The sequence below is a fragment of the Patagioenas fasciata genome, chromosome 5 (genome assembly GCF_037038585.1).
Source record: "Patagioenas fasciata isolate bPatFas1 chromosome 5, bPatFas1.hap1, whole genome shotgun sequence".
Classification (NCBI taxonomy): Eukaryota; Metazoa; Chordata; class Aves; order Columbiformes; family Columbidae; genus Patagioenas; species Patagioenas fasciata.
In genome coordinates, this window is record NC_092524.1 from 45840788 (window position 1) to 45867028 (window position 26241).

Genomic DNA, 26241 nt, shown 5'->3' on the forward strand with positions numbered 1-26241 from the left:
ACAGGTGTGGAGGGTTTAAGTCCAACCCCAGCAGAGACAGCGACTACCTGTGATGGCAGTCATCTGCTTGAAAGCAGGTTCCCCACTGACTAATTGCTGAAAAAAAAACATCTTTAGAGGCTGCCAGACTGAGTCCTGGGGAGCTCCTCGCTCAGCTATTGGCAGGAGGCATGTACCTGTACAACGCTGCCGAAGCCCGAGATGAAAGGCAGGCAGCGGGGTTAGGAAGAATACAGCAAGAACCAGCGGTGTGAGCACCACAGGGACCTTCCCCATTTGTGCTCAGTCTCTTGCTGGCTCAGAGCAAGGGCAGTGGTGGGATGCATCCCTGTCTGTGGGATCCCACAGCCTCTTGTACACCCTCCTGCCCTCCCTCAGGGGCTTGTGATGGGCTCACAGGCGGCTGGGTGCATGGGGCAACCTCCACATCACAGCTGGGGTAGGGAGTGGACCTTGTGCTGGGGTAGCCTCCCGTTGCAAACCCCCATGCATGCAGACCTGCAGATCTCTGGGCTTCTCTTTTTTTCCTCCTTCCTGGTATCAAGCATCTGGGGAAACAGGTTGTGAACATTTTAAGGAAATACAGCTCAGCAAACAAGAACAGAAGGTCTTTGCCCCCCAAACACTTTAAAAATATTGAAACTCACTTGAATAAGCAAAAAAATGGCTGAACTGTCATGCATGAGGCACATGAATCATCTTCGGGGAGGAAAGCGATCCTGGTGATGTCTGGGCTTGAAGTAACAGTAGTTAACATTATAATGACTCATACCACATATGCGTCACATCGTTTTTCATTAAGAGCAGCATTCTGGTGTCCTGTGACTAACTGGAAGGTAGAATCGTGGTCCGAAAGCCTTGGCTTGGGGATTTGTCTCACCCATATGCTCTGACTGAGTGCCAAAGGCATTATCAGCTATCATATATTAAATAATAATAACAACAATTCTCAGATCAAACACTTCGTTCAAATGACAAAATGAGATGGGCTTTGGAGCTGCCTTCCCCAGGGAGCGCCACGGTTTTAGTAGGGAAAAAATGGATAAATTGAGGGCAGGCACCTCCAGAGAAGCCCTTCTTCTGCTCTCAGCTCATTAATGTCAAACGCAGCTCTGCTGCCCATTCCTGATCTTCAGACAAGGTCAAAATTTCCATTTTTGTCTCTCCACAAAAAGAGCTTGAATTCCTTTTCAATAATCCTATGTCCCCCTCAGCATCCTCCCAACAAATCTTGTGATCTGTGTAAATCCCAGCTAGCAAGCCACAGACATCAGCTCCTGCAGCCCAAGCCACCCGATGACTATCACCCAGGCCAGCCCGTGTCCCACCAAGACTCTTGGTTTGTCTGTACCTGCCAGGGACCACAGCCAGCACTGACTCTTCGCCCTGCAAAGACGGAACCTGGAGGCTGAAGGAGTTTGGCATGACAAGAGGAGGGGAAATAGGGGGCAAAAGATGCAATAAAAGGATGGGGGAGTCAGGGAGGGAGAAAGGCAGGAGGAGCCATGGCATGAATTAGTGGCAACTAATTGAGGACAACCTCAGTTTTTTCAGGGCAGCAGCTGCAGGTCTTGTGGGCTCAGACTATTGCACCATGTCTCATCCCAGAGCCTTGCCATCTCCCCTGGTCAGGGTAGCCTTCTCCAGCACCTAAGCCTTGCTGCTGCCCTGTGAGCTCGGTCAGGCTATTTTGGGGTTTGCTTTCACTCTGCTGAGTGGAGGCTTGAGAGCAATGAGCCCACTCAAGGGAGTGCTCGTAGTTCTTCTGCTCCAATGACAAAATATCCGGGTTATATGGAAAAGTGATGAGTGGTGGTAGGAAATCACCAGGTGAAAGTGAGGACACCTCCAGGAACAACCTGTCACAGGGAAAAATGGGAGAGATGCAGATCTGGGATATGAGCCAAGGATGTGTTGAGTTGCCAGGGGGATGGTTTCAGGCTCCTGTGCTGCAGCTGTTTTGTAGCAGCATAACTCCACTTCCCAGAGGACCATTGTGGGCTTTGAGGTGCAACTGATGTCACTTATTGGCCACAGTTGCCTTGTTTCAGTGCTGGTAAGGGTACTGCACCCATTCGGGGCTGGAGCCCTCCATGGAAATTGCAATGAGCAGTCCCTAAAGTGGGTGGTAGGTGGGCTGGGTTGCTACAAAAAGTGCTGGAGCTTGCAGAAGTTACTCCAAGAGGTTGTGCAAACACCTCTGCATGGCTGGGAAACACCCCTCCTGCTCAGACTAGCCTTGTGACAAGGCTCTGGAGAGCTTGGTCCATGAGATGGATGGGAAGCCCTGGTGCAAAGCAGCGACAGATATGCTTATAGCAAGACTACTTTGTATGGGCATCCATGGAGTCTTGTGTTCCCAGGGCAACAGCTCCTCCAGGCTCTGGGCCCTGCTAAAGCTTGTACCATCAGCTTAAACCCTCTCTTTGTAAACAAATTGTCCTGCAGCATAATGACAGCATTGGATCTGGGTGCAAGCAGAGTAGCTGAGGGAGATGCTGGAGTTACCGTACCAAACTGCAGGAAGAGAAAAACACAATCTGGAAGATATCTGTGGTGCTAAAACCACTTTACCCCCCTCCTACCTGAATAATACAGACCAGCCAAACAGATTTTTATCAAGCTTTACAAAATATACCACCTATGGTCTGAAGGAAGCAAGAGAAATGCATCTCAAAGGGTAGTATTTGTGCAGAAAATGATGAACTACCAAAAATAAATGCATATAATTGAAGCTCCCTCTCAGTCATTGCAGCAGAACAAGGACAGTGCTCTCCCTGATGAAGAGCAAGCGCTATTGTGGGTGGCACTGATGCTTCATCTGAGATACATAGCAGGGCAATAATTATTCACATCAGCTGCTGAAATACCTTATAGGGTCTAGATTAACAGGAGAAAGAGGCTTACAAACCTTGGGAGGCAAGATTGCCTGAGACAGAGACAAAAATACAATAGCAGTGGGGTTCAGAGGGAAACAGTGGCCGTATGAATTGCCCACTCAGCTTTGCCTCTTCAACCCCAGGACAAACCACAGGCTGGACCTGTGACAAGGACAGCATCTGCAATCATTTTCGTACCACACTGACTCAGATTAGCTTTGAGGTACTTTCACAGTCAGGCAGGCCATGGTGGGGAGCTTTAATCTAAGAAGTAGCCAATATATCAGTTTTCTTGTGGATGCTTGGCTATAACAGCCAATTGTGCATGAAGTCTGTGCAGCTGCTTGTTTTTTATTTGGGTCCCTTCTCGGTGTTATAGATTTAGCTGTACTAATAACTACCTCAGCCTCAGAATAGAGATCGTTCACAAATAGGAAAGTATTTCAGATGTTGAGCATGCCAGGCTATGACATAAATGGTAATCGTTTGGAGGGACTGTGCCATGATCAGTTGACTTAAGGTCCTGTTATCTGTGAGACATTAAAAGATGCAAACTCAAAAGCAAGTTCTAAGAGGTGAGAGTACAAAATAAAAATGTTTTACAAACCCCTCCAGTTCTCTGAAAGCCATTGATGCATTTCTAATGCAGCATGCCGAACCCATCAGCACAAATAGCATGTCTTCTGTCCTGAAGAGCCTGCCTGCCTGCCTTTTTCCTCTACCAGCCGTGAGGGACTCATGCGCAGCCCTGTCTGCTGGGCAGACGGGACATTTTGGGACATGGAGGAGGAGGATTTCATGTGCTGGCTGTGGAGACCTCCAGAGCAGGGCAGGGAAGGACAATGGAGGGAAGTGCCTGGGTCTCCCCATGGTTTGGGTTGCAGGAGGTAACACCTGTCCCACATTGTACCATCACTGAGCATGCTGTCCTCATTCACAACCCGTGAGACCACGGAAACTCAGCTCTGGGCCTCAGCAGGTGAGGTCTGAAGACCAAAATGACCATGTAGCTTCTGGATTGAGCTGTGACAGCCAGGGTCAACTCCTAGCAACACAGCCAGGACACGTGGCCAGACATCATTCCAAACCTCAGCATCTCGCAGTTATTTGAAGGCCTTGTATTTTTAAAAGCAACCCCCTGCTCCAGACCAGTGTGCCAGCATTGCAAAGTTGCTCCGACCAGGCTCTTCACAGACAGGTATTGCTCTCCTGCACTGCACGGCACACCAGCATGCTTTTGAAGCATGGGGTCCTGCAGCAGCAACGCCAGCCCTGGAAACCAGGGAGGTGGAGTACCAAAGAGTATTCTGTTATTTTTCCCCTAGATGCGCAATTTGCACAGGCTTTACCCTGATTTACTGCATCCTCTGATGACCTTGCAAGAGCAGAAAACACCCACATGGCCATTTGGTTCAGTTACTGTAATTCTCTCTCCACAGGGCTTCTCCTTCGTGTCTTGCAGGTTGTTCTGGAAGCAGCAGCATGCCAGCTTGCTGGCTGGAGCCACATTGATCATATCATCTTTGCTTCTGCTACTTTTAAAGCAGTGAATTGACTGACCTGGCCTCACCAGTCCTTAAAGCCTTTGCTGATGTTCATTGTGGATGTCCTAAACTCCTGTTGTCTATCTGCACAGGAACTGCCAGCCAACTGTTCTTGTCAAACCTCTGTCCTCACCTTAGCCTACTCAGTTCCTTCAGCAGCCCTATTACAAGGCAAGAAGGTCTGTGCCTGCAAGGCACAGCACAATTTGTATTATTCTTGTTTCTGACCTGGCTGTGATGTGGACTTCAGTAGCTACCATTTTCAAACACACAGAGATACCAGTGGCAGGCAATAGGGTGGCAGCAGGCATTGCATGGACACGAAAGAGGGAAATGTGGGGTTGCATATCTAGGATGCTTCACGTAACAGCACAGAGCCAGCCACAGGAGAAGTGCCTCGTAAATCTTAGACATGGGTAGGGTGTGCAGGGTGAGGGATGGAGGCTGAGTGAAGGTGCCCACACTAGCTTCAAGCTTGGGTCACAGGGAGAGGTGCATCACAGGAAGAATGTGATGTGAGTGGATTTTTAGCATTTAGCATTTTAGCATTCTCTTTGCCATCCTGTTTTTTCCCTCCTGCTCTGCACCAGCTTTCTTTAATTTGCTCATTAAAGTGAGTTGGGTTATTACAACAAATTGTGGCATTTTCTCTTTAAACTTATGAAAAAGCTGGAGCCCTGAAATTGCCCTGAACACTAAAGTAATGGCTACAATCCTGGCTCAAGCGAGTTATTGGCAAGCTTCTCACTGACTCCTGTGGAGCCAAGATTTCACCTCAGATGGAGGATATCTTTCAATTAAAGGTATTACTCTCAATAATCATTAAAATTCTGTTTAATCCAGGCTCTACAAGGGGCAAACCCTGAAATTCATTAGGAGTTTTATAAAAAACCAGTGCAAAGGACCACAGTCAGAAAAAGGGGCTTATTGCAGGGGCTGAGGTATGCCACTAATTTAAGGCCAGGTCTGAGAAGTGGGACAACCTGGCACAGTAGCCCCTTGAGAACAGGACCCCTGGGATGCAAGGGACCGTGGGGCTGGCAGGGCCCCTTCCAACTCCCCACAGCTTTACTCCTGCAGCTTCCCCTGTCTGCTGTCCCCAGCAGCTCAGCCCACAACCGTGCCATGGTCTCAGGGCAGTCTGGTTCACGTGATCCCACAGGGCTCATCCCTGCTGTCCTAGCCTGTTTCACGTCCATCTGCCATCCCCCAAAAGCATCTCCCCTGAAAAGCCTCGGAGCAGCGTAGCCATCAGGGGGAAGCAGCCACCACCTGTCCTGCACAGGGGGAGAAGCCAACAGCTCCACTCTGCCCTTCCCTGCTTTGGGAGTATGGGGATGCAAAGAAGAAATCACTCTGTGCATGTGAGTGAGCTATCCCAGCTACTTGCCAGCTGTGGGGGCTATCACATGTGTCTCTCCTGAGGACCTCAGCTGCATTCCTGACTCCAGGATACTGCAGCATCTGCCTGGGGAATGGGGCTGGTGCTTGGTTTCCTGAGACTCCTCTGGGCTGGAGGCATCCTGGAGACTGGATCCAGCCCACTGCCTGCCTCACTGCCTGCAAGAAAGGAGGATAAGGGCGGCAGGTGAACGTGGGAGCCATCCTGGGCATCTGCTAACCATCCTCCTCCAGGACACTGCCTGCTTTCGCATCAGTGTGCTAAACAGCCATGTGCAACTCCATCCCCTTCGCAGCACTTTGGCCTCTGCTCGTGCAGCAGGAGGGCACCCAAGATGCCACCCTGTTCCTGAAGAAAACCAGCCCCAGTTCTGCACTCCGCCTAACAAGACCCTCTGTCCCCACCACAGCCCGCGCTTCACTGCAACCCTGTGCAAAATCCCACAGGCTGCTTGTGACTTACTGCTGGCTTCTGGTGGAGCTTTGGGCTTCAAAACCCACACTCACCAAGCCATTGAGAGAACACCCTGAGAAGCTGTCCAAGGATTTGCAGTTACCTGCTTGGAGGTGCAGTGAGCAGGCAGCTGGCAGGGAGAGCCAGCGCTCACAGCCCCAATGTGAGTGGCTGCGATAAAAAACCTGTGAGTTGCTGAAAGGAGAAAATGGCTGGGAGGTTGGAAGAGAGAGAAATGAAATGGAAGAAGCTGGCCAGGTGAACTCTGCAAGTGCCATGGCATGCCCCAGCAGGAAAGCAGAGCTTCTGGAGGCTGCGGGCTGGAATCAAGTCACAGGATTAGAAACACTTGGCCAAGAAGATAATGAATTGCCTCAGTCAGGGAGATGAACCCCAGATACCATAGTGTTTTCTGACCCCCAAATGTGAACCAAAGTGCCTCAGGTCTGTCTTTTAGGACACTTTAATCTCAGTGCAGGCATCTTAGATTCTCTGCCTTTGTGGATGCTATGATTTTGTATGCGTTTTCATGAGTCTTATATAAATTTAAAAATATTTCTTCATCAAATAAGTATCAGTGCATTTTTCAAAGACTGCAGCTTCAGGTGGTTGCTCAACCTCTGCGAAAAGCTCTGCTCTGCCAGATCTGTTAGACAAATGATTTTTTTCTGTCCCTTGTGTTCCTCTACATCTGTTAATTCCTTTATTTTTATTTCTAAAAGGGGCGCCATCACGCTGGATGACTCCTAAACCCCTGTCCTCTCTCTCTCTGCATTCTGCAACCCAGGTTTAACCCTACGAGTGCTGCTGCTGCCTGAAGCCAGAAGGCAGGCTGCCAACAGCCCCCGCTCCCTCTCCTCCCAAACATCAACTGCCTTTGCCAGCCGTGAAATATTGCTGGGTGAAACACGTTAGGTTCCCTCGATCAATAATCCATCAGCACTCCTGAGCGCCAGGGAAGCAGCCAGTTTCCGCCTCCTCCAGTGAATTCCCAGAGAACTGTTCCCCTGTGTCCCCTGCTGCCCTGCCCAATTCTCTTTCTCGCCTTCCCTCCCTTTTCCCTCTGTTGTTTCCAAATCTGACACTGTTCTTGCTTGTGTTTGTTGGTTTATTTCCCTAAACTGCACCCATATTTATCTTACTTCTTGCTCTCTACCTCTTCTCACATTCTTCTTCCAGCCTCTCCCCTGATTCCTCCTTATTTCTGTCTCTCAGTAAATTGTATACTGTCATTTACAACTGTAATGATGACAAAAGGCCTGAGATGTGGAAATAGCAGGCATCGGTTCTCTCTCTGCCTCTTCCCTCCTCCCCTCACACCCCAGGCATATTTCATTTTTCCAGCTGTCCTGCAGGCAGAGCAGCAGAGCTCTGGTGTGTCTGGGGAGCGTCCACCTTGTGCCAGCAGACGCCAAAGTGATGAAGGGTGGCAGAAGGGGCCAGCTTGCCCAGCTAAGCTCCTTCGGAGACCCGTGATGACACAGCTGGAGCAAGGTGAGGGCTGGCTCTCAGAGTGCCTTCCACCCCGCCAGCACCAAGTGCTCTGCAGTGATAGGCAAATCGCTTTATCTCTGTGACACAGATGGAGAAACTGAAACAAATCACTAGGCTCTGTAATGAGTGAGAGGGATACAAGCACAGTGTCCCCTGCTTTGTGCTTTGTGGGAAAATATCACTGAAGGAGACTGGCCCCAGGGACCAACCATAGCTGAGCCTGACTCTCCCGGCAGGAGCAGTAACAAACCTTTTGACTGCAGATCTAGAGTCTGCAATATAAAATAAAGTTTGTCACTCCTCCACCTCCAGCCTACCATTGAGGTGGCAGGGGCAGACCCACGGGGAGCACACACGGAGGCTGGACTTTGGCCACAGCATGCAGCACACCAGGGACGTCTGAGGGGAACAGCTCTTTAATCGGGGAGCCAAGGGAACGTGGCTGCGAACACCTGCAGATGAAGAAAGTGTGGATACAACCATGGCATGGCGAAGGCCATGAGAGACAATCATCACTCACATAGCCCCGCACAGAACTCTCGCCATCACCTTATCCAGGGAGCAGGTACATCTATTGGAAGTTGATCCAAGCAGTTCCTGGGCAAACGCAGCCCAACATCCCTCCTTGACCATGGCTACAGGTCAGGCCCCACAGAGCCACCAGCTCTGCTCCTTCTGTTTGTCCTCACTTTAAAGGAGTGGTTTTTACTTGTCTCTCCCCTTGAAATGTTTTTGACCTGTCTCTCCTTTTGAAATACCTGTGCCTGTTCCTACATCACATGTGCCATTCTTCATGATCTCAGTAAATCAAAACAGGTAGCCAACTGTTGGCTGAACATTAGCCATGCTGGAGATGCTCTTCCAGTGGTATAAGCTGTTTCGATAAGATAATGAGAAATTAGTCAAGCGTTCATGAACAGATGCTCTTCGTTCTGAAGAACACAGGGCTCACTTCATTGTTTAAACAAATCTTTCTGCTAAGCCACAGCTAGCTGCTAAGGTGCTGATTCGATGTGACGTGTACCATTCGTCTTAATAACAGTTTGCAAGTTGGGTACTGCAAACTGAAGTCAGCCGTCACCCACAGGTGATTTTGGCTGAGTCAGACATGCCTCCCAGCCAGTGCCTTCAGATGGAAAGGAAACTTCTAGAGCTGGTCCAAGAGACCAGCACAAACTCCTTGTTTCAATGCTTTCCCCCCATTCCTTCTGCAATGGCACTGCGCATCTGGCCATCACATGTGAGACCCACAAAACCAGTGCTCACTGTCCTGTTGGCTCTGACGAACACACAAGCTACTCCTCCCTTTTCTTTCCTCTCTGGAAAGCCTGTAAAGCTCTCTGCAAGGATGCGGTGTGACATGCCTACAGCAGGTCATCTTCATGATGGGTCATTATCATGGCAGTGGCCCAAGGGTGTGGACACCTTATCAAGAACAGACACCTAGAACCAACATCTCTGGCCATGTCCAGTAATGGAATGAGGAATTCAGTGTCTTTTCAAGAGGGTCAACTCAAAAAAGCAGGTTAAGTGCTGGTTCTACCATGAAGTATGCTTTTTGTCAGCCTTGTCCTGGTCCTCAAAGGGAGGAATGAAATAGTGGAAAACTTCCAAGTTTTTAGGTTTGGTTTTTGTTTTTGTTTTTTGTATTTCAGGAACTCCTGTGAAAAAAAATAGTGTATTCCAAAAGAACTTGCATTTCTGGAATGAGAGCAAACACTCGAGCTTGGAGGCTCAGTGGCTTCATTCAAATTATCTATAAAAAGTTGATAAATTGATACTGATGCTTGTGAATCTGAAAGCTACAGCTCTTTACACGGGGCCTGGCTGCACCTGGGATCTCAGGACCCTTGTTTTATAACCGGCAGGCTCCAGTGGTTTGTGAATACATTTACTCTTGTGCAGCCTCTTGCTTAAAGCTTTATACATCAAGGATGACACCACCAGAGCACAGACCCCCACTGCTGGCTCCCTGGGCTCTCGCTCCCAGGCTCAGCACAGCCCTATGCTGCTGAAATCATGGCCACTTGCAGAGAAGTAGAAAGCACCAATATATAAAAAAAGAGATTATTCTCCTGGATTTACAGTGTCTCCAAAATCTCTGCAGCTTTTACACCTTCTCTCTCGTTTTCTGACCATCAAAACAAATGTGGATGTTGATTCAGTGACAGACATCATGGGGTGCAGGAAACAGTTATAAGGAGCCCCCCCACACACAGCAGGAACAGCTCTCTGATTCAGAGCCCTTGTTATAGGTCAGAGTCCATAAGATTCAAAGTCCATATAGGCCACGAGAGACAGTGCAGTCTCTGGATTTCCTCTGAAACATGCCTTCACAAGTGAAAAAAAGACATGTCTGTCATATAAAACAATTTATTTAACCCTTGCCAGCCCAGGATGGACCAGTGAAATGGAAAGAGAGGTCTCCGAAACTGGGGCGAGATTAAAGAGAAGCACACTAGCTCAGAGATTTTTACATTCGGATTCTGCAGCAGCAACAGATGACTTGAGTAGGTTTGGTGGTGAAGCTCCAGGGCTGGTTGGACTAATTGTCTCTCAGCCCTGAAATCACACCCTCAGCCATTTTCAGAAAATTAAGTTCTGTGTCCATGTGCGTCTTCTCACTCACCGATGTCCTTTGTATGCTGGTGAAACAGCCTTAATAGGCAAAGGGGTTCATCACATAGGACACAACATACTCTGAAAAACATTTCTGATCAAAGCCATTGCCTTTCCAAAAGCAGAATTACCCTTACTCCTCGGGAAGCCCTGAATGCTGTGAAAATGTATATGACCAGGTTGCTCTTTACTGCACTGATTCCCCCCAGCTCTGGCAGTGCAGGTGCTTTCTTCACCTGCTTTCCTGATTCTGCTTCTACCCCCAGTGCAAGAGCCATCCTTTCCTGAGACCACTTCCTTGGGGTGTGCGGAAGCGTTACCTGGATCTGCTTTCCAAGACCTAGTTCGCACCAAACCCAGTGCTTCCTGACCAGCCATCATGGTAACCAAAGCAGCAGTCCCTCCTCTGCACTCACTTTAGAGGATGTTGATCTTGGTTGTTTCCTCTCTGCTTTTTACTGTCACAGATTTGCACACCTCACTGTCCTGGCCCAGCAATCCGTCAATGCCATGATACATTTGCGAGGCCCATCAAAGCCGTGGGATTAGCGCCTTCACAAGCCACCAGCTTTCTGCTGAATGTGCTCCCAACTTCGCTGAAAAATCTGCAGGAGTTTTGTCTCTCTCCACCACTCAAGCTTAGACAAGAGCGCGGAATTTATTATGCTGGGACTTCTGCTCCTAAGCATGAGGATGTTGCTGTTATCAGCAGTTGACAGGCCATCAAGAAAATATTGCTGTCAAAGTGACAAGCCAGCGGTTAGCATTTCCCCAAACCCCTGTTTGTCTATACGCGTGCTCCTGCTCATGAAAATGGGCTCTCCGGGGCCTGAGGGGAATTATTCCTCCCTCACACAGGGCAGGATATGTGTCCCAGCCCCGCAGCATCGCTGCTGAAGGGTGAGCAGTCTCTGAGATGGCTGTTGTGCACTGCCACAGGCAAGGGGATGCCTGATCACCTCACCAAAGACTTTTTTTGTTGGTGAGGGGTAAAGATAGTCAGCTGTCCACCACACCTGCATGCTGTTTTTTGGAAGAACATGTATTAGGTTTGGATAACCTCTAAGCACGGCAGGAGAGGTCTCAGCATGGAGCATCAAGCCCATGGGCTCCATAATCTGGACTTTACCTTGGAGTGGCTACTAGACAGAGGTCACACCCTTTTTATTTTCTTTTTCTTTTTCTTTTTTTTTTTTTTTTTTATTAAAGCAAATTCTTTCTCAGTTAACCTCATTTTTAAAAAAAACATCAAGACCACCATTCTCAGCATGCCTTTTTCCCTGACAATGCAGATGGTCTTACACTGTGGTCCTGATTCCTTCCAATGCGGATGCCCCTGCCAGCAGCAGCCGAGGGGCGTCACACACTCAGTGCTGCCAGGCTGATGAACAGAAGGTCACTCACAGTTATTTTGCGAAGCAACCCACATGCATTATTTAGAGTGAAGCACGGAGTGACACCTCCCTTGTGAGCTCTTGAGCCAGGCTGGACTAAAATGCAATTGTTTGAAATGTCACATCAGGAAGACCTTTACCAGCAAGCGCTGTGTGCAAAAACTGAGATGTTTTGGCAATATATGTGTGTTTCAGCTCTTTTTAGGGGCTGGTCTTTCAGAGCAATAGGTCATCTGCCTCACTTCATGTCTGTTTTCTATGACCCAATGAGTTCATACCTGTTTAGTTACTTTTGATGATATATATGGAGTTTCCTCCTGAAATGAAGCCAGTACATGGGATATTTCCCTTAGCATTTAAAGTGCTCCACCACTAGAGGACTGGCCTAAGGTTTCGAGGTATTGAATCACTTCTTTTCATTCATGGATATTTTTGCTCTAATGATGTGTCACAAAGTAATGAAGAAAAAAAAAAGGGGGGGTGTGCGTGTAAAAAAATGTTTAAGTCTATCTTGTGTTCAGATATTAAATATAGGTTTTAGCACCTTATTTCTTCCTCTCAGAAAATCTTTCCTCCCTGTGAGGTGCTTTGGTGAATTGCCCAGAGGTATTGAAGGACAAGGGATACTGCATGACCTTGGGTCCAAATGAGCCCCCTAGGTGGGAATTTGGTCACAGAAAATTAGAAGCCACCTATTCCCTAACACTAGGGGTTTTTTTTTCAGCCCTTTGTTTCCATCCAGGTAGCATCAGCAGTGTTAGGCAGAACGTGGTGTAAGCTTGGCTCAGCTGTAGGCGGACAGAGAGTGAGCAGAAACCTGCCTCTTTAATGGGGAAAGAAACCCCATTAATCCCATTCAGACTCAAGCCTACCATCAGAGGAAGGATGAGAGGTCAGCGCAGAGCTGCTCTACATAGCTACATTTTTATTGTATTAATTTCCCCACTGCTCAGTCAGAGGATTCAAGAGCACATCCATTTTGCAGCTAACATTTAAGTAGAGAAAACCTTTTTGAAAATGGTGGTCGAGTGCCTGGTCCCTGCATCCGACAGATATTTAATTGAGGTTTCCCTGCTAGGGCAGGCACGGAGTAAGTGCTGAGGATCCCACTGGAGCTGCTGGTCTGGGGCAGAGTTCCTACCCTCCTCCCTCATGTCAGAGAGCAAAGACGCTGGGTTTTCCCTTAAAACCTTTCACACAACCTCAGTTGGAAAGGGAAGATTCCATGCTTAATTCAAGTCAGAAATTCAGAAGGTTAGAGAAAAAAATTGTTGGTCGCTATTTCCAACAAGTGGATATAGATCAACTTTTTCTGCCCTAAATGAACAGACTTCCTTTTCTTCCCCTGCTAAGGCAGAAGCTTTCAAATCCCTCCCTGAAAATGGTTTCCCAGTCAACTGGTGACTGTGTGCGTGTTAACTGCTGAAGCGCATTGAATTATTTTGCACTTTATAGTGGTGTTATTAAAAGGTCCGGGGACAAAAAAAAAAATGAAAAGAGAGGGAAAGAAAAATCTGATAGGGGCCACTCTGAGCACATAGGGAGGACCCAAGTCCCCAGTAGCAGATGGCACTGTCTCAACTGTCTTTAGCCCCACTGCTGTGGCAGCCTGAGCTGCAAGCACCCTCCTGGGGAGCTTGCTCAGCCCACAGAGGAGTGACAAAGGAAGGGAGCCTCACCCCCTCCCGGTCAGGGCCTTGTCGTGTGGGGATGGCTACAGGGGCGATGGCGAGGGGGTGCAGCCATTGCAACACCTCATAAATCTATACCAGGTCTTCTCCCCAGCCTGACTGTGAGCAAGACAATGCAAGGAGGACTCTTCTGGGATGGCTCCATTTGTTTCATTTGTGTCTCTCCTTTGCCACCTTCCCCTAACACTTCTCCTTCAAGAGTTCCTCTGGCTCATCTCCCTTCTCCCCTTTCTGCAGGACTCCTGTGTACTTTCTCCCTCCTTATGGTTCCATCTTTCTTCCTTCTCCTCTGGCACCTCACTTGCTTCTGCATCCTCATTCCCATTTGGAGCTTCCAGAAGCGCACACAACAATGCTGCCCTCAGCCAGGCCAGCTTTTCTGATCCCCCCTCACACTTAACCACACTATCACTGACTTCCAAGCAGCAAGGAAGAGAAGATGTGGGTTGCTGTCTTGCTGGGAATGAAGAAAGGCTAGAGGTGGGTGATCCAGGCATCAGATGCTGTTGGAAAGGGCTCAGTTCTGACCTGGGACAGGAAAGCCATTTCATTGCCATCAGCTTTTGTTGTCTCTGTTGGGTTAGATGCTGGGGTGTCGACTGGACACTCACTAGAGTTGGTCCTCAGGCTCTGTGGCTGAGCACAGGCCCCCCTTGGAGGTGCTTGGGTCTTCTCTGGGGACAGCTGTCCTGGCTTTGAAGACAAACTAGTATTTGATGGTGAACGTGTTGTCTCTGCTTTGCAAGTATGGAGCAGAGCCCCTGCAGCTTGGGGTGCCTTCAGTCCAGGCTGAAGTCGGGCACAGCTCTGTGGCCATGTGGGGAGGATTTCTGGAGATGCCCTGGGTGGGCAGCAAGCTTCAAAGGTCCTGCCTACCAGCCTGATCCCCCAGCACTCCACCCCAGACCCCTTTTTGGGTCACACTGGCCAGGACAGCATGTGCTTCAGTGTGGTTTTGGTTGGTCCTGTGCAGGGCACTGGGTTGAGGTGCCTGTCAGGACAGCCTCCCCCACCACAGCACACTGCTGACTGTACGACTGGCCCCCTTGCTAACACTTATTGGAAAAAATAATTGAATGGATCAAAGTGCAGCACTGTTCTACTTAACAGATAAGAAACTTTGTACCTGCCCTGATGAGGGGGCAGGAGATATGAGCTCACTCTGGAGCCAGCAGCAGAGGCAATTTCGTTTCACTTCTGCTGACGGGGGAAGAGTTTTGAGGGGCTGAGCACCGCTGCAGTTTGCTACACTAATGTCCTGCCTCCTGCCACATGGGGGACCTGCCTGCTCCTGGCAGGCATGAGTATGCTCTGAGGAGCTGAGCAAGGGAGCCATTGTGCCCCTAAAGAGCTCCATGCAGTGTCCAAGCACAGCTGGCTGGCATCTGACAGTGAGCACAGCATGGGGGCTCAGGCAGGGTGTGAGATGCTTGCCCACCCACTCAGGTCCTGAGCCCTCACTGCCTGCACTAGCACTGCCTGGCACCCCATCACCTCTGTTTCTTCATCAAGAGTGCAAAACGCCCAGACTGGTAGAGAAAATCCAAGTCAAGGTGAAGCCATCATGGCACATGGGGCTGTTTAAGATGGCAACAGCTTGGCTATCACCCTCTGCTGGGCATAGCGCTGCTGTGATGTCTTTGGTCCCCTGTCTCAGTGTGACAAAAGGCCTTCACTCAGGACTGAGGTCTCCACTTGTCCCCCTGTTTTCTGGCTGCTCTTGCAGATGGCCTGGGACATGAATCCATGTTATGGCAGAGCTATATGCACTTGAGCATCTTGGTCCTCAGCAGTGGTCGGAGGTACTCAATAAGTCCATGTACTCACCGAAGTGGGCTGGATGTCCCTTGTCTCCCAAAGTGACCTGCTGGTGATGAAAGTGGAGGTCCCAGTAGCCCTGGCAGCCAAGAGGGCAAAATTCAAACAGGGAAAATTTGGGCAGCTCTCCAACTCTGCAACCAAAGCTGGAGCAGGTGAGTCGGCAGGTGAGAAAATACGCATGAAGAAGAGGGAAAGACCTTTGCCTGTGCTTAGACTGAAACCAGGTAAGTTATTAATCCCCATCAGGACAATGAGCCAAAGTGGGATGCTATGCTGTGCCGGTGGAAACGGCATCTGAGGGCAAGGTGGCAAAGTCAGGAGGAGATATAAATGGTGGCAGGCGTGAAGTTGCTCCTTGAACACAGGGTCCTCAGTGTGTAAAAAGCCTCATGAGGCACTGAGGACCAGGCCACTGGTTCTCTGATGGCACAAACACTTGGCATGCTGATAGTGCTGTCAGCCGTCATGACTTCATTCCAAAAAATGGAAGAGACTGAAAATGTCCTGCATACTGGGAGGCTTTTGTGAGCTAGGACTGAGATGAATTGGGGATGAAGGGTGGCATGGTGATAAACGTCCTGCTGCCTCAGCCAGGACCAGGCACTTGTGTTCGCAGAAGGAAGCCGGGGAGATTTCACCTCTCTTACAAAACTGGTGCCGAGTTTTTAAATCAATAGCTTCACCTTCTAAAATGTTCCAGAAGAGCCTGTAACGATTTTTAATCTATTCTAAATGTCAGAACAAACAGCGTTTTCTTCTAAAAGGCTTTGCAGGCAGCAGTGCTGGGAGCCAGGCGGGCAGTGAGCACAGCCGCTTGGCCTCTCCATCGCTTTGCTCAGGGTTACACAGCTGCCACAGCAGCCACCACAACCACCGGACACCCAGCCCTGGTCCTTGGCTGCTGCAAGGAAACTTGGCCCAGGCTGTGGGCAGAATCCAGCTTTATTTCTTGGACTATTTCTATTAAAGCAGGAATAACTACCAAGAGAAGACCTGAGCCCCAGTGTGAAGCTTTATCGCTGTCTCTTTGCTGCTACGTATGGCTTAGTTTGGAACAGCCAGGCCCGGGGGATGTCTCAGCCCCCCAGAAGGGAATGATGTTAATTCTGAAGCCTGCTTTGACTTAAGGAAAAAGTCCCTGGTAGCTGTCAGGGCTGAGAGACCCTCAGGGCACACATCACGCTCCCATTGCCTTCCCGCAGCCAGTGGTTTGGGAGCGCTGGTGTCAATGCTGTTGCAGTGAGACGAGGTATTCCTGGGAGCGAGATGCTTCAGAGCATACGCTTTCAGCAGTCCTTTGGTCCCTCTGAGGATTTACAGACAGCTCGAGTCACATCTGCTGCTTTCTTTCCTCTCTCTTACCTTTGCAGATGCATTTTCCTCACACTTCCTCTGCCAAGCCCCTCCTTCCTTTCTCCGGGCTGTGGGAGCAGACGTGGTGAAGATGGGAAAATGCTGAATTCATGGAAATAGGTCAGAGACTCTCAGGTCTCCTAGTGTGGCAGAACAGGTTATTGAGATGGGTGACCATTAAGCTATTTAAGCCCTGAAATGATGCAGAGGGTCCTGCTTGGCACCAGCTTTGGTCACCCTCCCACCTCAAGGGCATACCTTGTAAAGATCTGCTTTACCAAGCCAGAAACAAGCGCAGACAGCTCAGCCCTGCCTGCTGTGGGCAATTGTGAATTCCACCCACCCCCCCGTCCCGACACACGCCCTTAGCCTCTCTAAGGTGCTGGGGGCCCGAAGTGGGAATAGGGGAGAGGGGTGTGGGTGGCTCAAGCTGAACAGCAGCTGCTGCCTGGAGGACAGGTCTCAGTGGACGCTGTTACGCTGCCGTTGTAAATGGCAATTTCCTTTTGTCATCTAATCTTGCTGCCAAAAAGCATGTACGCTTGTCAACAGGCCAGACAAGGATACAATATTCTATGCCTGTCCCTGCTCCTATCTCTCTGATCAGGAAATTGTGCACTCGGGAGCGTGATTATGCCAGAAACTTCTGTGTTTCTCTTGCCCACACTGCACGAGCCATTGAATGATGGCTCTGACTTATTTATAGTTCCTTTCCCCACCGCCATACGCTAAAAATGATCAGGGCTCGAGCTTTCATGCCTGCAGCAGAGCTGTGGCTTGAGCCAAAGGCAGGAGGAGGCAGGTTGACATGCAGGTGGCTGTGCCATTCCTCCCGCCCTGGGCAGGAGGTGCAGGCAGGAGCTGGGTTGGGGTGACACCCAAGGCAGCGACGAGGAGCTGCCCTGGGCATGGTCAGGACCTGCCCAGCCTGCACTGAGCATCTCTGGGCAGCTCTGCTCCTGGGGCAGCTCCCCAGGCTCTGTCCAGCATCATTGTGCTTCAGGTGCCTGGGCTGTGCCCAGGAGCATATGAAAGATGTTTGGCATGTGCTGAGCTTGCCTCAAGATGCAGTTTTCAGGATGCCAAACTTTTCAGTCACATTTGTTAACGAGCTTTGTCTGAAAATGTATGGGATAATTTTTTCCTGAAAATGTCAAAACATTTTGTTTAGACACTTTCTAAATGAAGGAGCTTGGCTTTCTTTCAACATGACAGTTTCATCTCAAGGCTGATCTACCTATTGTTTTGGTTTGTTTTTTAAAGATGCTAAATAGTATGAAACATCTGGGATTTTAATTGACATTTTTATTATATTTTCTGAAAGCCCCCCCAAGTTTTCTGTTTGGTTTGAAGGGGCAGGTCTCCCCCTTCTTTCTGTCTGTGTGGGGAGGGGTGAGAATAGTTAGCAGCAGATTATAAAATCCACTCTCCCAAGAGCACAGAAAGCTCTCCCAGGACTTTTTCATCTTGTCAGGCCACTGACTTGGATACCCCTAGTTCTCTCCATTGCCTAACCCCTCCCTCCCCGGGGTTTTACTCCATTGCCCTGTTCCCCTATCCCAGGAATAAAAATACTGCTTTCAAGGCTGCCTGTGCATCTCCAGCCCCCACACCGTGTTTTCCATTAAAGATTAATTTCTGATTTCATTGACTGACAACGCGCCAAGAGGAGAAAAATGGAGCAGGCTGTGGGGGAAAGAGACGTAGGCCGCAGGAGGAAGGGACACAAAATCATGGGTGGCATCTGTTCATTATCAGTAGCCCCCAGAGGGTGCCCTGGCAGGGCAGGAAGCACGTGGAGTTGGCTCTGGGGTGCATGCAGTCCCCTAAAACCTGCTCTGCAGAGCTCCTGGGGGCTACACACTCCCATCACACCCTCATGCCCTGGCCTGGATGCGGGTGAACTGGGGCTGCTACCTCCATCAGGAGCACCAGGATGCTCCTCTTCTCCTCCCATCCCACTCCACCTCTGGCCCAGGTTGCAAAGAAACTTTCATTTCCCTCCATCAGTTTCCCTGCATGGCTGACACCGTGGATTGCTATGGAAACCTGAGGATGTGGAGCAGGGGGACTCTGCCTGGCTGGGAGGCTCCTGCCACCCTCAGGAAAGGGTGTCACAGGAGGAGGGTGATGTGGTGAGGCTGGGTGCCTCTGCCAGGGTGAGTCCAGCACCAAGGACCTGTGCAAAGACAAGGGACGAGTGTTGGCTTGCCCTCCCCATCCCACTGACACCCCGGCAGGTTTGAGTTATTGCCTACAGAGGATCTTGTGCTTTTCCTCTCTCTGTCTCTGCAGCGTGACAAGAGCTCTCGGCAGAAGAGCACCTCCCTTGCCAGCTGGAGACGGTTGCCAGATCTCAGCTCCGCCAGCCTTTCTTCCCCCAGCAATGTACAGAGGTTCATTCTTACATGTGCTGCTCAAAGGCTCTTCCATTTCACTTTCTTGTGAGGACTATCAAAGTGCTTGCAGATTTTTTTTTTTTTCCTTTTTTTTAATGTTTAGCAGCTTTTAAGAGGGGTCCCAGCACAGGTGAGAGGCTCTCATCAGGCACCAGTTCTGCCTCCCCCTCTGAGCAGCAGAAAGGCAGCAGAGAGAGAAAGTCCCTTAATTAGCGAGCCAGCGCGCTGATTTTTTTCTCTCCCTTCACAGACTCCAGCGAAAGGCCAGGAGCATCCATCTGGGGCACTGAAAGCAGCTTCTGATGACAGTACCTTCCTTGGCTAGGCACACACATCTCCTGGCAGCCCTGTGAAACTTTGAGGAAAACATATACATCTTTCTTCTGCAAAGAGACCAAATCAGCTTTATCTACCTATGTTCATAGCCCTTTTTCAATATCACTTAGTTGTTAATGCAGGCAGGCTCCTGCTGCGGCAAGCACTCTTATCTCGGTATTACAGGTCACAAAGTGACATAAGCAAAGGTTGTGAGCAAGCCAGAGACATTAAGATGAGGTTATCTGTGTAGGCAGTCTCTGAAACAGGGCAACAGCACAGCCTGTACTGGGATCAGCACTCAGAAACATATCAGAGAGGCACACACATAGGGAGCACCAGGCTTTTAAGGCCGTCCAGGTTGTTTGCTCCCTCTCTTTCCCTACTCTCTTCCCTCTGGGATAAATTCATACAGAGAAAATCCTTACCAGTGCTGTCAGCTTTGCCTGTGATGCATATGTGAGGCTGCTTGTGACCGAAATATCCAGCTAACAAAATACTCTGCTAATAGCAGGGACCACTGGGGAACTTGCCACCCCCAGATACTGGCTGGGCTGCACAGCCCGGAGCCAGTTCCTCAGATCAGACCTGAGAGGCTTTAGTGAGGCAGCAGCTGACTCACTGCAGGGAAAAGCAGATGCAAGCCCAAGGAACAGACCATGGCTGTCTGCAGCCCCCACTGGAGAGAGGTGCGCTGCCCATTGCACCCATCTGGGGGAAAGGAGGGAGCTAGAAAGGGAGCTGCTCCCTGGCACTCAGCATCCCATTTTTATTCAAAAAGGTGGGTGTCGTTTCAACTCATCCCTGAATCCCGGCTTTGATGTGACAACTTGTACAGGGAGGTACAAAAGAAAGGAGGGAGATCTAGAAAATGCTTCTTGCCTGAGCTGGGGTTTAGTTAGACTCCTATAATTAACAACTGCGGCTCTCCTAAGAAAGATCCCAGCTGCTTTGCTCTGCAGCCTGCACTATCAATTTTTCTCTCATGCAACTGGCACACACCAAAACTCATTCCTGTGAGAAAGGGAATGAGTATGTATAAATCAAATGCATCCAGAAAACATGAGCAGGAGGCAAGGGGGCAAAGGAAACACAGGTTCCAAAGCAAGTGACACAAATCAGCATCCGTGAGAGGATGTGATCAGATTCCCTTGAGCTATAAGAAGCTTGCAGGGTTAAATGTAGTGAGCCCTTCACACCAGACCATTACATGAGGAACTCAGGCAGTGAGTGAGACCTGTCTGTGCCCAGTGTAGTGTATGTTGTGCAATGTGCACCCTCCTTTTGTCTTGAGATAAACAACTCAATAAGCTGTCCTTCTGCCAGGCTACTTGCTGTTCAGACCAGACCCAGGAGGGCTAGGACCCCCTTTCTCCCCCACCAAACCCTAGTCTTTAGGAAGCACTCCCAACCTGACACTTCCAGTGGCCTCATCTGCCCTGTAAAACTATCACATCCAGCACAGATCGAGAGGACATCAACCTGCAGTGCCCAGCATACTGCAGAAGAGGCCATCCTCAAGCAGCACAAGTCTGTTCCTCAACTCCTTACAACAAGAGCCTCTACTTGCTTGGAGAATTAGCCCATGCTCCTAAGCATGTAATGCATTGACTGAGGATTTCTGTGCACCCTTGCTTTTCAGATCTGCTGCCTTTTCTACAGATCAGTGGACCCCAGTCCTTGAAAAATCAGGTAATTTTCCAGTCCTTCAGCAGGTCTGTTTTTCATCTCTGAAACTTTTGACACTTCCTGTTTGCTGAGGGTCCTTCCCTGCAAGCTGTCACCATCCAAAGTTCAGCCAGTGCAAAGCAGAGCAGGGAAGTGGCTTCATGGATCTGGCACCCCCAGCAGTATATCGGGGGGCAGCTGCCCAGCAGGCAGGGCCATGAGCACAGACTCTGCTCATCCCCTGCATCCCCTCAGTCTGGCTGCCCACTCCCTGTTCCTCCAGCCTGTGACCTACACTCCATCCCTTCACCGATTCTTGTCTGTTCAGTTGCTCCCAGGACTTACCAGATTCTTCTGCCTCTTACAATACCTGGACAGTGTAAGTGCCCGCCTGTCTCCTGACAGTCACATCCATCCATAAACTTGCTTCTGCAGCGGAGCTGAGGAAGGCTCAGCACACACCTCCTGTTGCCTTCCACCCCTGAGCATCTCTTTGGGTTACTTCCCCTTCTCCCATACCAGCCCATTTTATCTTCGCCTCCTCACAGTGCTGCAGCTCTATTTGATTTGCAGACACAATTTTTCCCCCGTGTAATTCAGCTCTGCCCTGTAAATTGGCTGTTCACTGATATGTTTTAGTTTAGCTCGAAGAGGATTAAGTAACTTCTTTCACCATGGCAGTCCTATTTCTGGCCTGTGCCTGTTATCTGGGAACATAGAACACTTGCCCCTGCTGCCACTGTCCTATTAAGAGGCTGAGGAATCTGCCACACAGTCCCACTGTTTCCCTGTTCCCCACTAAGCTCTCACAGGCACTGGTAGATAAAATTCTGCTAACAATAGCATCATCCCATTATATCCGTCTTTGTCACCAAAGGCAGCTACCGAATTCTCTTTTCCAAACGCTATTAGCTCTTCTCCAAAAAGTTTCTATATTTAACACAAATCTTCCAGGCCTGAAGTTCGTGACAAGCATGTGTGGGTAGGCAGGGAGGCAAGGTGGACCCTGCCACACAACCTGTCACACACTGGCCAGAGCACGGCCACCCTTGCCTGGATGCAGTGCAGGACGCCAGCAGGGAGAACTGACCTAGTGTCCCAAGGAGAGGGTGAATGAGTGGTTGTGTCGCTTCCTCTGTCAACACCTGCTCAGTCGCTATGGACATGGGGAAGAGCTTAAAGTCACCCCGGCTGTGTGGCTCTGCGAGCCATAGCAATGGGGCTACAGCTGAGCTCACAGGCAGCTCTCCTTATGGTCTTAGCCCAGGGCACCAGTCTGCCAGCCTGCAGCCATCCTCAGCAGGAGAAGCCCAGGCTGCCATGCAGCACATCTGCAGGACATGCTGCTTCCCACAGCAGCCGAGGGGCAGCCACCGCCTCATACATGGAGTTCATACTGCACCTTCTTCACCACAGCACCTCACATTGCCAGGCCAGTGCAGTCTGGCACCAGGAGCACACCCTCAGGCAAGCTCCTGCCCAGGCAAACCATGCAGAGCTTGTTCCAGTGCTCAACACCACAGCACAGGAGCCAGGACCCCACATCTCAGGGACCATTTTCAGCATCTTCCAAGTGATAGGTCCCAACCAAACCCTGGCAGTGTGTCCAGGCAGTAATTCTTCCAGGGCAAAATCCTGTGAGTTCAGCAACATACAGCAGTGTCTGGTCTTTGCTGGACCCTTGATGAGACAACACAAACCCAGGCTGACAGTGACAGCTCTTTGCAACGTGCAGTCAGCACTGTGTAGACCGCAGCAAGGAAGAGTTGTGCTTGAGCAGCACCTGCCTCTGAACTGACCTGTTCTGAAGACCACATCTGCCTCTATGCTAACTCCTGAGCAGACAGAGTTTTATTGCCCTCTGCGTCACCACTGCTGAAAGACTAGTGGGGCAGATGTGGAAGGAGAGCTCTACCACATCCTGCCCATGGATGACTTTATTGCATCAGGATAGAACAGTGCAACACACAAGCTCTTTCCCTCAGTAACCAAGATTAGACTGTGAATAAGAGGAATTAGCTAAAGGTCAAGCCAGCTAGAACAAGAATAATGAACATAGGCTTAAGGAACAGCTGTGTGCAATTGCTCAAAGTACAGTAGATTCTGTCCTTTTGGGTTTTTTTTTTTTTTGACTCGGTGGCTGGGGAAGGCAGAAATGTTAGCAGTGGCCAGAAGCACTTCTGGCCAGGGGGCTGCAAGACCCACCATACAGCAAACACCTGGTTTCTCTATCCTGCATCCCCTGAGTCACACATTTAATGGATAAGCATCGCCTTTGATCCCTAACTCTCTGTTGGGTACGACCTCCTGGAGCAGCCCATGCTGCCCCCATTGCAAGAAGGTCCCTTGCTGCTGAGGTTAATGTGACTTGCCCTGGCACTTCCGGTCCCAGCAGATAAAGGCTTCTCCTTGGAGTCTTGGACTTCGTAATTAACTCTCGGCCCTTTGGACCAAAGGGAGCTGGGACATGTTGACCTTTGGAACACATTGGAAAGTTCAATTAACTTCAAGGGCCTTTTCTGGGAGCGTTAGTTGAGAAAATAAAGAACTCTGAGAAGTGTTGGAACATTGTCATCAAATTGTTCTGAGCATCTCTATTTTTAGAAGGGTGAAGAAGGAGCTGAAGACAATACCTTAGAGCCTCAGCACTCAGGATGGCAGCAGGAGTCACAGGCCTTTCTCAGCACCAAGCCCGAGCCAGAGGAGGAAAGGGGGTGGCGGTGATGGGAGCATCTATCTTCCTCCCCACCTCCCCTTTTTAAAAAAAATTTATTTTTCTAAGAGATGAAGTTCCATTTTCACCACCCCACCCCCATGGTCAGAAAATGAGACCCACAGATAGAGCTGAAGATAATGGCAGGTTGCCATGGAAATGTGCATTTAGTTTCACTGTTTCCATGGCAACTGAAAGACATACCATTTGGTTCCTCTGAAGGATGCCAAAGGTAAATGAGCACTGATTAAAACAGGGGCACAAACTTGGGCTCTAATCAACCACAAAGACTAGGGCCATAAACTCTTACTGCTCAAGTAGGAAATATTAAGAGCCGTCCTAGTGCTGCGAAGGACAAAGGCAGAAGCACCATGCACAGACTGTTCCCCACAGGGCCAGGAATCACCACCTGGGAGTGATGGCCCATCTCCCTGTCAGGAACAGCTTAGTTTCTGTCCATGGCTGGATGCTAAACCCATCCCAAGTCCACAACCTATGGAGCTGTTTCCTGGGCAGATATCTGCCTGTGGCAGCCTAATCCTGGAAACCACACCGAGCAAACATTCTTCAAAATCCAGCAAGATCCAAACTGCACCATTAATCCTATACCTAGTCCCTAACGGGGCCTGGTTCAAGGATTCATCCTCTTTCAAAAAGAAAAAAAAAAGTAGCAATAAAAAGATTACCCAAATGGAAGAGTTTGATACAATAGAGGTGGCCGCTGCTTATTCTTGCCAATGCTCCATTTCCTTGAATTGCAGTTCTTTTTTTCCAGGCTGGCTGACAGCTGTATCACACACCCCATTACACGAGGTTATCCCTTGCTCTGCTGCCAGCCTCTCTGGCAGCTCCAGCCTGTTCCAGAGAAGCATGGTGAATGCTGGGTGAGCACTTTAGCTGTTGTGCATGAAAATAGGCAATAAGAACAAAGCATCAAAATGGTGCACATCATATCACACCCTCTGCTAATGAACCAACTGCTGTGTTTGCTCATGGAGAGAGCATGCAGTTCAGCCCTCAAGCATGTGCTCTAGCTACTCATCCTGGAAGTAGAGTGTGCTTGCTCTGAATTCAACAAACTCCTCTGGCCAGTCCCAGCTATGGGTGTGAATGGTAGAGTTTATACCACTCTGTTTTTCACTTCCAGCTGCCAGTCGATGCTCAAAATGTTTGCAAGACTGGAGACAGTTTTTATATAAAAGCAGTTGCTTTCCCAGTGTGGGACACAGACAAGAGCTTGCTTTCATGCACTTCTGCCTTCCTGTTATTGCCTCCTCCGCCGTGCAGTGATTCCTCCCCCAGGTGCTCGATTCAGGCAAACCCTAAGAAGGCAGAAATTTTACTGCTGTGTGGGGGCAGCAGAAGCCCCAGTGGGTGTCATTGGGGAGGTACTGGCTCCTCACACCCAGCTATCTTCCTGACTCACCCAACAGCTCCGTACAGACATAGAATTTCACAAGAGATAGGACTGAACTTAGCAAAATTTTGCAGATGAAACCTTTGGGATGGGAGGTCCAGTTGTTCCCCTAACATCCGCTCTCAGTCTTATAGGAGCCACTCATCCGCAAATGCTCTTTGTAAGAAGTAATACCATGCAGAAGCCCACCAAGGTGAGCACAGTATTCTCATGCATATTCCTAAACCATGAGAAAGGGAGCACAACAAAAATCTGCCATTTCTCTACCAGTGCCTGGCTTGTCACCTAGAAGAACCCTCAGTTAACAGGCGATGGTAGATGCCTAACTTGAAGAACAGAGCCCGAGTCACAGGCTGAGGATGTGCTGGTCACCTACTAACAAGTCCCTGCAGAGCTCCAACAAGCCCTTACCAGTGTGAGGATTTCTATTCCATCTTCTTCTACCCGCCTGTCAGTGACACTGATGATTATGCCCTTTTCCCTTGAAGTTTCATCCTAACGCAGGTTTCCATAAATATCTTTCTTAATCATTTATTCCTTGTCAGGTGGGTGAACTGAGAGAATCCTCCTTCTTCATGTGGGAGCAGAGTAAGATTTTTCCACTGCAGTTTCTCACTGGCAATGAAGCTAAGGCAGCACCTCCAGCTCTGTACTCCCACTTTTCTCAGCTGTTCAGTGCAAGGGTTCCCACCCATGCCCACACTGGGCACCTTACAGGCATGCCTTGGCAGTCCCTCACGGCCCTGGCAGAACCAGATTCCCCCTATAATCCTCCATACCTTGCTCTTGGCACTACTCCTCTTGCCCCACAGCCTACAGTGTCATGCCACCTTTGCCCCGAGGCTATTCAGTGTACAAACTTTGACAGGCTTTATTTTTCTTCTGTAGGAGCCAGCCAAAATTCACCAAGATCACGTTCACCCCCCCTCTGCTAATGCAACCCCCTTTGAAAACTTCTGTCTATGTCTAGGAAGTCAGCAATCTCTAAAGAACTGACATACTTTTTCAAGAGTCAGAAGGAGTCTGGAGGTGACAGACAGTCCTTTGTACCCATTCTGGCTGGGAGTTGGACAACTGGA